Source organism: Coptis chinensis, chromosome 4 (genome assembly GCF_015680905.1).
Source record: "Coptis chinensis isolate HL-2020 chromosome 4, ASM1568090v1, whole genome shotgun sequence".
NCBI classification, from domain to species: Eukaryota; Viridiplantae; Streptophyta; class Magnoliopsida; order Ranunculales; family Ranunculaceae; genus Coptis; species Coptis chinensis.
In genome coordinates this window covers 48337362-48351431 of record NC_141459.1, presented here as the reverse complement: position 1 = coordinate 48351431, position 14070 = coordinate 48337362, and the positions used below count along the sequence as shown (strand labels likewise).

Here is a 14070-nt window from a genome sequence, read left to right as displayed (position 1 = left end):
AGATAGTAACTTCTAAACTCTCCTAGGTTTCATGCTACCACCACACATATTCATAGATATGCCGATATCGGCCAGATTCTCAACCTTTACTCCAAGACAACTTTACAGAAAATGATCATATAACGAATTATGCTCGGTATAAATATTACCACCCCCACGCAATTCAGGAAGGTGGGATTAATGATAAAAACACGAACAACTCGAAAATAACCAATTATATTAAAAAAAAAATTAAATCCAAACAACATAAAACAAACACATTAATATTTAAATTTAACAACTGAATTAAAATCCAACTAATAAAACAATAAAAACAATTAAATAACATCGAACACAAACTGATGGTGAACACCTAGCCATGTGATGAAGATGGACCCTGAGATGGAGATTGGTCCTGGGATGAAGAATGGCTTGAGCCATCTGTCCTTCGGCGACGACGCTCATGCCTCTTAGACTTGTCTAAGCCAGAATCCTCCAAGGTTGGCATGCGACGTAGCATCTCTATTTGAAGCAAGCGCTGTGCTTCCATCTCAGCCTTTAGTACTATATAGCGGTCCTCTTGGCGCTGGTGCATAGTCTCCATGTTAGACAAGATATCTTCCTGACCCCTTTCGAGCATTTCAACTCTCGTCTGAAGGTTCGTTTGTTTATTTTGAAGTACAATCTGTCTATCTCGGATATCTTCACAAATACCATAAACGCAACGCAAGCCAGTTTGCAGCACTTGCATGCGTTCTAAATTAGAACTACAACTATCTAATGCATCGTCATCCAGACATGTCATATCCTCCCTTTCATCCTCCGACTCAACCACATCATCTTTCGACAACTGCCAAGTCTTTTGGATGCACTCAGCATAAATAGTTGCATTTGAATGCAACTTGATCATAATAGGGGCAGATTTTGTGACAACTCTAAATGAGAGCATGATCTTAGTGATCAATATGGGAAGAGGCGCAATGCTCTTTCCCACTCCTCTAATCACCTTAAAAATTAAATCGAGGATGCAGAAATTATACTTATTCGTTTGCAAAATCCAGAGAACGCGTCGCATACATTGCGCGACCGATGTCGCCGACTTTTCTTTCCCGGGGCGTTCCTACCAATCCATTGAGCTCTGACCCGGTTGATTGGTTCTCGTGGTTACTGGCGGACGAATGATGAGAACTCGTATTGTATTCACCCTCCACGACAAAGTATCTTTCATCAAAGCGGGAACTCCAATTATAATCGATTCCTCGAATGGTCGCTTTCTAGGTTACTTTCAGCGTAACCCCTAACGGCTTAGCCAAGAATCGCCGCTACGTTACTTTCGCTCCTTCTGCTACCTTAATGAAAATTCTATTCCCCTCAAATTCTCGCTTCTTATAAAACTGTTCTACCAAATCAAAGTGGTAGAACTCCTCAGTCGAGTACCAGAGTCCATTCCAATCCCTCCTAATCATCTCCGCCGCATAGAATGGCGCGAAATGGTCGGGCCTAAATGCTTGTTCCGGCAAAATTCTTAGTCGTAGCGCCATTGAAGTTTTTGAAACAACCAATGGTTTTGTAGACGGTGGAGGAGGCGAGTTTGATGTAAAACAACCTAAAACACTGGTGGTGGCGATGGTGGGTACGGTGGCAGGTTGGAAGCTTGAATTGGTGGCTGTTTTCGGTGGTGTGGAAATTTTGTTTGAGAGGACTCGGGCTGTTGGTTACAATGGGCGTGGTGTAGATAGGTGTGTTTTGGTTTTTTGTTTTTGTTTTTTTTTTTTTTTTTTTGGTTTTTTTTTTTATTATTATTTTTTTTATTTTGGTGTTTAAGTTTTGTTTTAAACTTTGGTAACCGGCGGGATTGGAGAAGGAAACAAACTGTGCGTTTTTGGGAAGGAAGGAAACAAACTGTGCGTTTTTGGGAAGGAAGGAGATGCACAGACGTGCGTACGGTTTGGGCCCAAGCCCAATTCGAATTCCGAACTTTTCCGATATTTCGCGCAATTTCAAATTCAATTTGCCGCTTCGTTACTGGTCCGATTTTGGCGAATGAGTTATGGAAATGATCAGTAGAGAATTTCCAATCCAATGATCCGTAAGACACTCAATTCCAACCATGGGTGATGTATAAGAAGGTGGAAAACGCCTCAAAGTGCGTGAGTGACGTAAGTTATGCGAACGAAGGGAATCTACGTTATAGATAACGTCAACCCGAATGAACTACGACTAACGGGCCTAAGCAACACAATGGAAAATTTGAGCAATCCGGATGGAAAGATCGACTGCCCAGCCCCAAACAAATTTTTAAACACAAAATTTGTTTTAAACGTGGGTCGTTTAAAGTCAGATTCCCAAGACTTGTTGGATTGCTATTTCTATGATTTTAGAATTTTTATTTTTATTTTTTTTATAAGAAAAATGAAAAACAATAAATACATAATTCACCCCATAGAGGAACATGACTCAAAAACCGAGAACACATGCAAAAGTGGAAGACGTGAATTATGTGAAACGTGGACTTAGGATCCGGTACTTACAGCCACACACTCCATAGGGAGGGCCCGGTTACCTGAATGGTGCACTTACCACTATATGGAAGTGAAAGGAAGTACATCAAATGACAAAGGTCAGTCCTCATTTATAGGGTCCTGTAAAAGGACTTCCTCTACATCAGGGGACAGAAGCTCGTGAAAATGTTTTAACCGTTGGCCATTGACTTGAAAGGTACTGTTATCCTTGGGATTTACCAAGGTGATTGCCCCGTAAGGGGTGACTTCAGTAACCAGAAAAGGACTAGACCAACGTGTTTTTAGTTTCCCTGGGAAAATATGTAGACAGGAGTTATAAAGCAAAACCTTTTGACCAACCACAAACTCTTTGCGCAAGATTTGTTTATCATGAACACGTTTCATGTTAGCTTTATAATCCTTCGCGAGATAGTAAGAATCGCTACGGATTTCTTCAATCTCATTCAATTGCAATTTGCGTTTGACACCCGCCTCATCAATATTGAAGTTAAGACTTTTATAGCCCACGAGCACGGTGCTCTATTTCAATCCAAAAATGACAAGGTTTCCCAAATACAAGTCTAAAGGGAGACATACCTATAGGAGTTTTGAAAGCAGTTCTATACGCCCATAAGGCATCCGATAGACGCTTCGACCGATCTTTCCTATCGATTTCTGATTGTTGTTTCTAAAATCTTTTTGATTTCCTATTAGAAACTTCTACTTGTCCGCTAGTTTGTGGATGATAAGGAGTTGCTACTTTGTGTGTAACTCTATACTTTTTCACTAGGGATGCAACAACTCTGTTGCAAAAATGTGTTCCACCATCACTAATTATGGCTTTAGGAATGCCAAAACGACAGAAAATATACTCCTTAATAAAAAATACCACTGTCATATGGTCATTGCTACGGCAAGCTGATAAAACAAAAAATTGATAGTTTACCTACGAAATGAACGATAAAACTCAAAACGTAAGTAAACTAAAACTATCTTATGTGCCTATATTTTATCAAAGATTCTACTCTCAATCCTATGAGATATAGTGGAGTAGATGATTCGCTCCACTCCTAGTCCTTCCGCAAGATGTCGTGTTCTCTACGATAAGTAATCTTAACTAAAAAGTCTAATGAGAGATTTTACTTTAAATGGCAACTAGACTACGATGCAACTACCCACAAGATGCAACTAGTCGACTATTAGAACAACTATGGGAATGCTACGTTGATTTCTATAATAAGGAGTTAGAGGGGATTGATTCCACCTTAACTTCGACTTAATCCTACTAACGACGAATAATCGTCAGAATCCGAATTGAATCGCCTTCGCAGAACAATATGGTTACTCCTAATCCCTAATTACACATGACATTTTTACCAATTCATAACTAGTATGTGAACGATTACACCCATTCTCATGGCGAACTAATCATTTCTAGAGTGGAAAGGAAATTACGATGACTCTACGATAATAGGAATCAAGCTTTCATCAAGGCTTCTCAACCCCCTCAAATGGAGGTTTAGCCGAGAATCATTACGCTATCATTCTCAATGGAATTCAAACAAGACATGATATCAAGATTTGAACTTTGCTTATTTAAACTCAATGGAAACTAATCATGCAATAATTTAATTAAACTAATAATGACATCAATGAATTACAATATATGTTTAATGGAAAATGAAGCTAGATTATAAAAAATAACTAACTTTATTAATCTAATGAAAAGTAACAATGATTCAATAATCTATATTAAAACAAGGTATGAAAACTAATTAATTAATGGGATAAAACTCAAAACTAGATCTAGATCTATCTTTTTCTAACCCTAAACTCTATTAACATTAGCTTCCTAACCTAACTTATTTTCTAACCTAACTATCTACCATTAACAAAGAGTCAAGCTCTTGTTTTTATACTTTCAGATCCAAAAATCGTGCATGGGCTTGGAGCCATGTTTTGGGCCAGAGAATCAGGCCCAAAACCCAATTCTTTCAGTCCAAAAAGGCCTCTTCAGCTGCAGTTGTCTTCAACAGACTTTTTGTCCACTTATGCTCCACTGATTGGGTCAAGGCTTAGACTATTGGAAAGCTCTTTCCGAGCCGGTCGTTTTGACATAAGGTAGGCCCAATTTCGAGGTCTGAGTCCAAAGATACGGCCTTCGAAGTTCTCACGACTTTGTGTGTCTTTGTTTACTCCACGTCGACTTTTCAGCTTTTGACCGGGCTTTAGAAAGGCTTTGTCTTCTTCAATCTTGGCCTTTAATCACAGAACTCCTTAGCAACCGACCTTTGCTCCTTTATCTCGCTAGAGTGGCACATTTCTGCACATAATGGACTTTGAAGCCTGAAATGCATAAAACACGTGAATCGGTATTAACTCTTAATTATTACTCACATAATTGGTCTAAAAGTATGATTATGGGGGTTGAAACTACAGTTTTGGGCTCTTATCAAACCACCCCCAAACAGTATTTTGCTTGTCCTCAAGCAAAGATGAGAAATTAGAATAAGTGACCAAAAATGGAGTTCTATCTACTCTCATTTCGCTTAGTGCGATTGCATTGACAATATGCAACAAGGCCTTAAACCACTAGGAATTCCGTAGTGGACGAGTTATAGCCTCGTGAGAGTTTTCCAGTGAAGGTACTCACAAACTTCATCTATACTACAACGACTAAGAAATAAAACTATTGTTTCCTTATTCATGCTTTAAATTAACTATACCTCTCACTTGCAATGCATATAGAGTAATCAAGTCGAAACCTAAGCTAATATATGCATAATAATCAATCATCTATAATAAACATATATACAATGAGTAATACTATGAAATGTCTAGCAGGTTCGTTTCTGAAACTCGGAATAGCGTCCTTAAGTAGGTTCTCACAATAATAGTCAAGATACAACACTCTGATTTTTCCACTCAAGTTTATACTCCGATTAATGTGCAGTGGGCACACTTTACCTTACAATCTCAATGACAACAAGGAAGCCGGAGTCGATCAAACACATCTGCCACTTACTATCACACTAACCTATTCCTAATTGAGGTAGATGTCTTTATTAGGTGTTGCGGGGATTAGGAGATGGTCTAAGAAGGAAGGAAATGGATATTCAAAAGGACAAGTCTGAGATAATAGAGTCTTCATATTATGTAACTTAGAGAAAACCTTGTTATTTTCTTTTGCTTCTATACTTTGTTTCCATCCTTAGCCATATTTTTCTTTTTCTTTTCTTTGGCTTTTGACTCACTTTTATTCTATTTTTGGAGTTTTTATTTTATTTCTATTTTTATTTTTCTTTTCTTTGGATGGAAACTTCTTTTCTTTATTTTCTGAAACAATTAACTAACTTTTGTTTACACAAGTTTTTTCTCTTCTTCTTTCTTCCTCATTCTATTCTCAAACTTATTCTAGATTGGGTAGGTTGATTTTTTTTTTTTTTTTTTTTTTTTTTTTATTTTTATTTTGTTTTGTTTTTGTAACGGGGTAAAGGAATTTTGGTTTATGGAAGGCTAAAGAAAGGCTAAGAGGGGCGACTAGCGGAAAATAATTCATAGGTTTGAATTTCTGGCTATATCGATCCAAAGAGGGCCTAAATTCTCGCTTAGGATATGTCATAGTGATCAAGCAAGTGGACGTGTGATTTCTCTATCCGGATTTTAATTCTCCCTTGTGTCATTTCTCAAATATTTCGCTCATATAAGGCTTTAGGCTATATTCTCACAGGATTTGTAGAATAAGTACTCTAGCCTAGATTTCAGAAACTTACTGCTAACAATCATCGATACTCATGTAATATATTTATAGATAGATGCAAAGATTGTTACCTACATATTAACCTAAGTTTCTAAAAATTATTCTAATGCAAAAGCTACGTAAGACTTCTAGATTATTAAGAGCATAGAGAAAGAAACAATACCAATATTCCTAAGTGTATAGCATAACTTATTTATTTATATTTTTGAATTTTTGAAATTTTAACTAGAAAACAAATGCATATTATACCTATCTATATCCTAACAGATGCCTTAATTACACGTGTTTCTATGCCCCCCCACAAAGAAGCATGCTTTGTCCTCAAAGCATTTAAATAAAGAGGGTAGGAAAAATACTATTGAAGCGCCGTGGAAATTCAGGAACATCCGCAAAACAAGGTTAGAACGTGCTAATATAAGAAATAAAACCGACGAACTCTATAATGAAGTTCTACCCATTATGGGGTTAACAAGAATGAAATTGCTTGGGACATAAGCAGACACTAACTAGAATTAAAACTTACCTTATCTCCCGCTTTACTCATCATCTTTCTCATCCTCTTCTTCTATAAAGAAGTGAGGTTCCTTCGCGTCCTGCCATGCCATGATAATTTGCCAGGCTTCCCGCCATTTATCATCTAGTATTGCTAACCTATTAAGAGCCACTTGGTCTGATGGGGTGTAGGGTGCAACCTGATGAGGTTGTATCCTCCACCCTTACCAAGTCATTGCACGAAAAGATTGAATAATACTATTGGTGGGTCGTACAGTGTCGACCGTAATCTAATCCGTGAAACGTGTACAAAAAACAGGAAAGAAACATAGCATAATACGGGAAATTAGAACAGGCATAAGAAGGTACTTATGCCTCATGCTATGGGATCGAGCTAAACTAGACATCAAGGTTCGAGGAAGGTCATGACACATACGTCCCGTGGCTAAAAGGAAGAAGGCACGCAAGTGGCATCATTCACGTAAGAAAAACGTCATTCCCCTAAAATGTTTAGCATGATCCAAAACATAACAGTTCCTATGTTCATGGACAGGCTACCAAAGGCGACGTTATATTCCCCTTAGTCCTCGATACGGAAAATGCCTGCCCCATAGGACTCATGCAAAAACTCATAAGTGTAGACATATATATTATCTACCTAATAACACCATGGGTCTTGTATTTCAGCGGGCATAGCAAGTCCAAGAACAAATGCTAGCAAGAACCTGGTAATTTCCATTGGTTTATTATCAATGTTGATGGAGAACACTTGTTCTCCATCTGGTCTCTCAAAGAAAATGCAGTTATCGTAAAAATAAGATGCTAGTGTTGGAGAATAAAGTGCATCGTCTTACCATAAAAGGGTTCCCACCAACGTATGTGATCGCCTAAGCGAAACCAAGCACCATAAGTAGTGCTTTGGAACAAATCTTCGAAAGACTGTTCCGGTATCAATGTAGGAGATGTCATCTCAAAATTACGCCTGAATAGCTGCGAATGACCCGCAACCCCCGCGAAAACTGAATTTTTCTGGTCCACGGAAGTCGGGCACGAGTCGCGCTTCTACTTGAAGCGAAAAGCTCTGAAGATTTTGGAATTCCAGTGTTTGAGCGTGAGTCGCACTTTCTTCGCCTTGAAAAAAGTGCCTGCATAAAAATTCGACAAAAGTGTAGAGCGAGTTAAAGTCTTAGCTTCCAGCTTGCAGCGCCAGAGGTGTGAAGAGCTTAAAAATGAGGCGAAATGTGGGATTGAAAGGTGAGTGATGGAAGTTAGGTGTAGTGTGGGTTGTGAGTGTAGAATGAATAAAGTTTATATAGGTTTTAAGTTGCTAAAACGGATCGAAGTTGCCAAAAAGTTTTTCACGGCGCTTTTAGAAATACTAAAATTTCCAATCCCGAAAATGGAAACAACTCATATTCTTGATTCTAAAACAAACCTAGTATCTTTTAGGTTGAATTTAGGATAGAATCTACCTATTTTATCGAGATTTCATTCTACCATGATACTTATTCATAGATATGCCTAATCGGCTATATTCTCACCTTGACTCCGCAATAAATTCTAAAATGAGGGTCATATAAAAATCATGCTTTGAAATAGATAACACCACCCCCAAACAATTTGGGAAGGTGGGATCAATATGAAACAACCACGACAAATGAAAATAACCGCGATTATATTAAAATTTTCATTCAAGTACATTTCACTACAAAATTCAAATTACGGAATTAAACTTACATTAAAATAAATAACAATAATGAAACTACAAATAAAAAAACATCAAACTATACTATCCCTAACCACTTCGGTACTGGTAGCGGAGGGCACATGCTTAAGAGATGGCTCCTGAGCTCCTGATGGGCCAGCACCATTTGTCTTTCGGCGACGATGCTCGTGCCTCGATGGTGTGTCCTCAGAAGGAGAATCCTCGTGAGGTGGGAATCGTGCAAGCATGTCGGCCCGAATCGGGCGGCCGAAGCTTCTAGCTCGGCCCTCATCTGTTCCCACCGCTCGTCCTCCCTCTGGGTACGGATCTCGAAATTATGGTGGATAGTTACCTGTCGAGTCCGGAGGTCTTCGCAGATAGTGTTGAGTGAACGCATGCCACGATGAATTACGGCCATGCGTTCTGCATCTGACCAACACCTCTCCAAGGCATCAACATCAAAACAAGTCAAGTCCTCCTCATCCTCCGAGGCATTCTCATTTCCACCATCCTCCTCATCCTCTTCCCTATCCTCCTCATCCTCTTCTCTATCCTCAGGCAACCTCCAAACTCGTTGGACACAATCCTTATAGATCCGAGGATTTCGGTGTAGGGTGATGTAAATCCTATCGACGGAGCCGCTTCTCAACTTCAAAGATGATCTTGGTTATTAAAACAGGGAGAGGTGCCATCAACTTTCCCACTCCCCTAATCATGCTAAGCAAAAACTCTAAGATACAGAACTCGTACTTCTGCTCCTGGAGTATCCATAAAATGTGAGGCAATTCAGACCGATGTCACTGACCTTCTCCTTCCCCAGGATGTTCCGACCAATCCATCGAGCCGCCCGGTTTGGTTGGTTCCCGGGGATGCTCGACGAACACAATGCGATCTCGCATTGTAGTTCCCTTCGTGAACTGTCACGCGTGCATCAAAGGCTCTACCCCATTATATTGGGACTCCCCGTAACGCGACATCAGATGGATTCTAGGCGAATGCCTAGAATCTCAACCCAACAACCCAAGAGTTACTTCCTTCCTCCTCTTCGCCACCATAACAAAAAATTCTAGTCCCTCCACCTCCTTCGCGTGTTGTAAAACCGCCGGACTAAGTCTTCGGTAAAAGGCTTCAAATGAAAGTACCACAAGCTATTCCAGCCTCTACTAATCATTTCGTCACCGTAAAACGGCGCGAAGTGGTCACCAGTAAATGCTTGCTCCGGTAAGATTCGACGTTGTTGAGCCATTACAGTGTTAGGAATTTTGTGGGGTGTAAATGGGATGTGGTGTTGGAATTTGAGTCGACCAATGAAACAAACAAACATGGTGGTGGCGGTGGTGGCGCGACACCACAAATTTTGAAATTTTCGGCGGTTCTTGGTGATGTAAGTTGGTGGATTTGGTGGTGGTTTGGGTTTAGAGAAGATTTGAAGTGGATTTTTTATGGTTGGCGTGGGTTAGTTTAGGTTTCTTATTATTTTATTTTTTTAGGTTTTGAAGCTTTGGTGGTCATTAATGGCGGCTTGGAAGTGAAGAACGCGACTGTTGGTGCAAAGGTAAAAGGCGCCGGTCGGGTACTGGCCGGCTGGTTGGGTTGTTGAAGCCCAATTCGAAATTTTCGAATTTTTCGATTTTTCGCGTAACTTCAAACTAAAATTGCCACTTCGTTACCGGTCTGATTTTTGCGAATGAGATATGAAAATGATCAGGAGAGAATTTCTAATCCAATGATCCATAAAACACTCTATTCCGACCATGGATGACATATAAGATAGTGGAAAACGCCTCAAAGTGTGTGCATGACATACGTTATGCGAACGAATGAACTATAAATTCATAGAATATGTCAATCCGAATCAAATTATAATTAAACAGCCTAAACAACACTAATGGGACATAAAACATTCTAGGACGGAAACACGACCACCCCACCCCCAAACAAATTTTTTATAACAAGGTTTAGATTTTTTTTTTTTAAGTGGGTCTTTTAAAGTCAGATTCCCGAGACTTCCTAGATTACTATATTTATTATTTAATATATATATATATATATATATATATATATATATATATATATATATATATATATATATATATATATATATATATAAAAAAACAATAATGAGTAAGGACATAATTCACCCCATAGAGAAACATGACTCCAAAATCAGAGAAAACATGCAAGAGTGGAAAACGTGAATTTTTTTAAACGTGGACTTAGGATCCGGTACTTACAGCCACACACTCCATAGGGAGGGCCCGGTTACCTTAATGGTGCACTTACCAATATCTGGAAATGAAAGGGATGAACCAAACAAAAAATTGAGTCATTTATAGTCAGATACTCGAGACTTTATCTAAACATATGTATGAACATGCAGTTTATCATATATCAACAACCGAAATAGTTGTGGATCATTCCATAAATAAATATCACAGAAAACATATCCAAACACAATCAAGCACCAAGATTTCCTATGACGCAACCTAGTGAAATGACAAATAAGGATAACCCTATAACGTAACCTAGCATGCACCTTCTTTTTCATTTTGCAACGAAAAGGGTGTCCTAGTGAATAAGTGTGGAAAAGTGAACGGTTGTGGAAGAAATGGTGGATATGGATAAGTTGTAGAAGGAAAGCATGTAAACAATGAGGATGTGAGTTTAGCACAAAACTCATTCATGGTGTAGGTAGGGACTGTCTCATGTCTGAAAATGAAGGTGTCAAATGGTTTGTCCTTCCAAGTATTTGTTTACTAGGTGGATTTAAAAAATTGTGAAGCACAGGAGAAACAAAAGGATCGAGTGCAAACTCGAGATTCCTTTGAAAGGGTGGAAGGAGGGAAGTCGAGGTGGATGTTGTGCAAAGTAGTTTTTGATAGGGTGAATCATTACCTGCTCTAAGAAACTCATCGAATTCCTCATCTAGATTGGTCATATTCACATTACTATGGTAGTCCTCTATATCTTTGAGAAAGTCATCTATCTCGTCCTCATCCATAATATGTGTATCGACTAGTGTAGGAATGAAATTGTTGGAGTCTGAACTTCCAAAGGAAAGAAATTTGGGCATATGATTATCAGGGAACGTGTTGTTGAAATAATCTTGAGCGAAGCTCTCGATCATGCTAACCTCTCCATCCACAGACGAATCGGGTAAATGTGTCTTTGTTTTAAAAATATTTACTTCAACTGCAAGATGGTCAAAAGACATGGACATTGAACCATCGCGGCAATTAATGAGCGCATTGGCAGTTGCCAGGAAAGGACGCCCTAAGATGATCGGGACAGAGTCGTTAGCGACTTACAGATCGAAGATGACAAAATCAAATGGGATAGTAGAAATCCTGAATTTTTACCAAAGACATTTTCAACCACACCCTTAGGATACTTAATAGACCGATCAGCTAATTGCAACGTCATTTTAGTGGGTTGCATCTCGTCTAGACCTATTTGTCTATATAAATAAAACGGGAGTAAGTTAACACTAGCCCCCACGTCTAATAACGCGTCGTATAGGAATCTCCTAAGGTGCATTGTACAGTAGGACGACCATGGTCCTTGTACTTAACAATTCCATTATGTTCAGATAGAGTTGGGAATTGTTCTGTTAAGAAGGCGTCTTTTGGTATATTGGTCTTACGCCTAATAGTACACAACTCTTTAAGAAACTTAGCATGGTGTGGTAGCTTTTTAATAGCTTCGAGGAAGGGAAGGTTTATAGTTAGATTCTTGAAAACATCCCTAATCTCCTCATAATTAGTATCCCTAGTTAACATGGCTAATTTTTGTGGAAACGGTGGTTTCTCTCTATATTTAGCAATTGTATCACCTGGATGTTTAACCTTGGCTTTCTGTTTCTTAGGTTGTGTTGTAACTGGTACCTCTACAGTGGTAGGCTCTTCAGTTTCTATTTCGGTATCTAGTAAAGTAGCAGGTGTAGGGGCTACTGGTGGGGTAACTATAGGCATAGTTACTTTGTTATCAACCACTCTGCCAGAACGGAGAGTGGTGATGGCCTTTAGCTCACCTACATTTTCATATTCATTACTAGTATTATCGGTTACCTCAAAGGCTGTGTTTGTTGTTTTAGGATTAGGTATTGCGTGACTTGGAAACACACCTTTGGGTTGGGCTTTATCTTAGGCCAACCGTTGGGCTAAATTATTAACGGATTGTAGAAGCTATTGGTTAGATTGAGCCATGGTTTGGAAAAGTTTTTGGCTCACTTGTATGAAGGTGTCAAGACGATCCGGTTGTGTGGGTGTAGTAGTCACGTGGTGTGGACTGAACTATTTCGCGAATTATTTATGAGTGGATTTTGATAATTATTATTTACCGAACGATACCTCTATTAGCATTATAATTATTATAACTACCTTGACCTTGTGCTTGACCTTGTCGAGGTTGCACTAGGTTGTTATAATTATTAAAATTACCCTAACCCTGCCCTTTGTCGTGGTGGAGCTTGGTTAAACCGGTATCGCCCTAACATATTGATTATTGTACCACGGAGGTGTGGCGGTTGGTTATTTCTCCAACCGGTTGGGATTTTGTCTCTCCAAAGGGCGCTTAGGTTCACTATTAATGGAACAAGCCCGTTTATAGGCTATAGGACGATGGAAGTCGGGATGCTTTCGGGGCTCCAAATGTAAAACTACATGGATTTGAATTTACATTCATGACGGGGATAGGCTTTTGTTGAACGAAATGGCATCTACCTTTTTAGTGAGTGATTCGATTAGAGTTTTAAGCTTCGGGATCGTGTTTAATTTCAAACATACCGGCCTTAATCAGTATTTGAAGAACTAGTGGAGGAGCGTGGATATCGTCACTACCCCCAGTTGTTATTTCGCTTAGTTTGATCCTCTAAAATTTATAAGCCTCCGGGCTCCTTTGCTTAAGAAACTACCCCCATTCATTATGTCTAGGACTTCTTAATGGTGGTGTAGAAGTCCTTTGAAAAGGCACGAACTAACGTGTCTTTAAGCTAAGTTATGATGTGGACACTCTATAAGGAGATCGGTGAAACGATTCCAAGCCTCAAAATGATTCATGAGGATTTTGTCGAAAAGAAATGAATCTTGGAAAGCATCTCATCCGTCTTTAGGGGTGGGTAAAAATGTTCCATAAACAAATGAACAAGTTTATCCCACGAGTCCACGTAATTAGGCGCTTGGGTAGTTAACCAAGACGCCTTTATCGGGCTAAGGTGAAAGGGAATACCCCGAGTTTAATTTGTTCCGCACCAACCATAGGATGGTGGAATGTTGTTAGGACTTGTTCAATCTTACGATGTGTCGATAAGGTTTTTCATGGTCTAACCCATTAAAAACGGGTAACAAATTAAAATATTTGGGGATTCGAAATCCCCAATCGGTCCGCTAGAACGATGCAAGATTTAGGGCTATCGCCAAGGCTTTGTAGAAGTCGAGAGAGGAGTCTCTTCGCCTTCGGCATTATATCGGGTTATTGTGTGAAATAGTAGCTAGAGGTGTAGTCGGTGGTATACTAGATAGACTTGTTTGTTGACGTTGTTGTGTAATTACGCTCGGTGTTTTGTTCGACCACCTTAATCTCATACAAGGCTAAGACCAAACTTAGCTAAACACATCAACACTCCAAACAAATCT

General features: G+C 39.2%; 1 pseudogene; it reads left to right on the top strand.

The window, feature by feature from the left end:
- Nucleotides 1–13429: 13429 nt before the first annotated feature.
- LOC147503789 (small nucleolar RNA R71) lies at nucleotides 13430–13522 on the top strand (annotated as a pseudogene).
- Nucleotides 13523–14070: the final 548 nt, after the last annotated feature.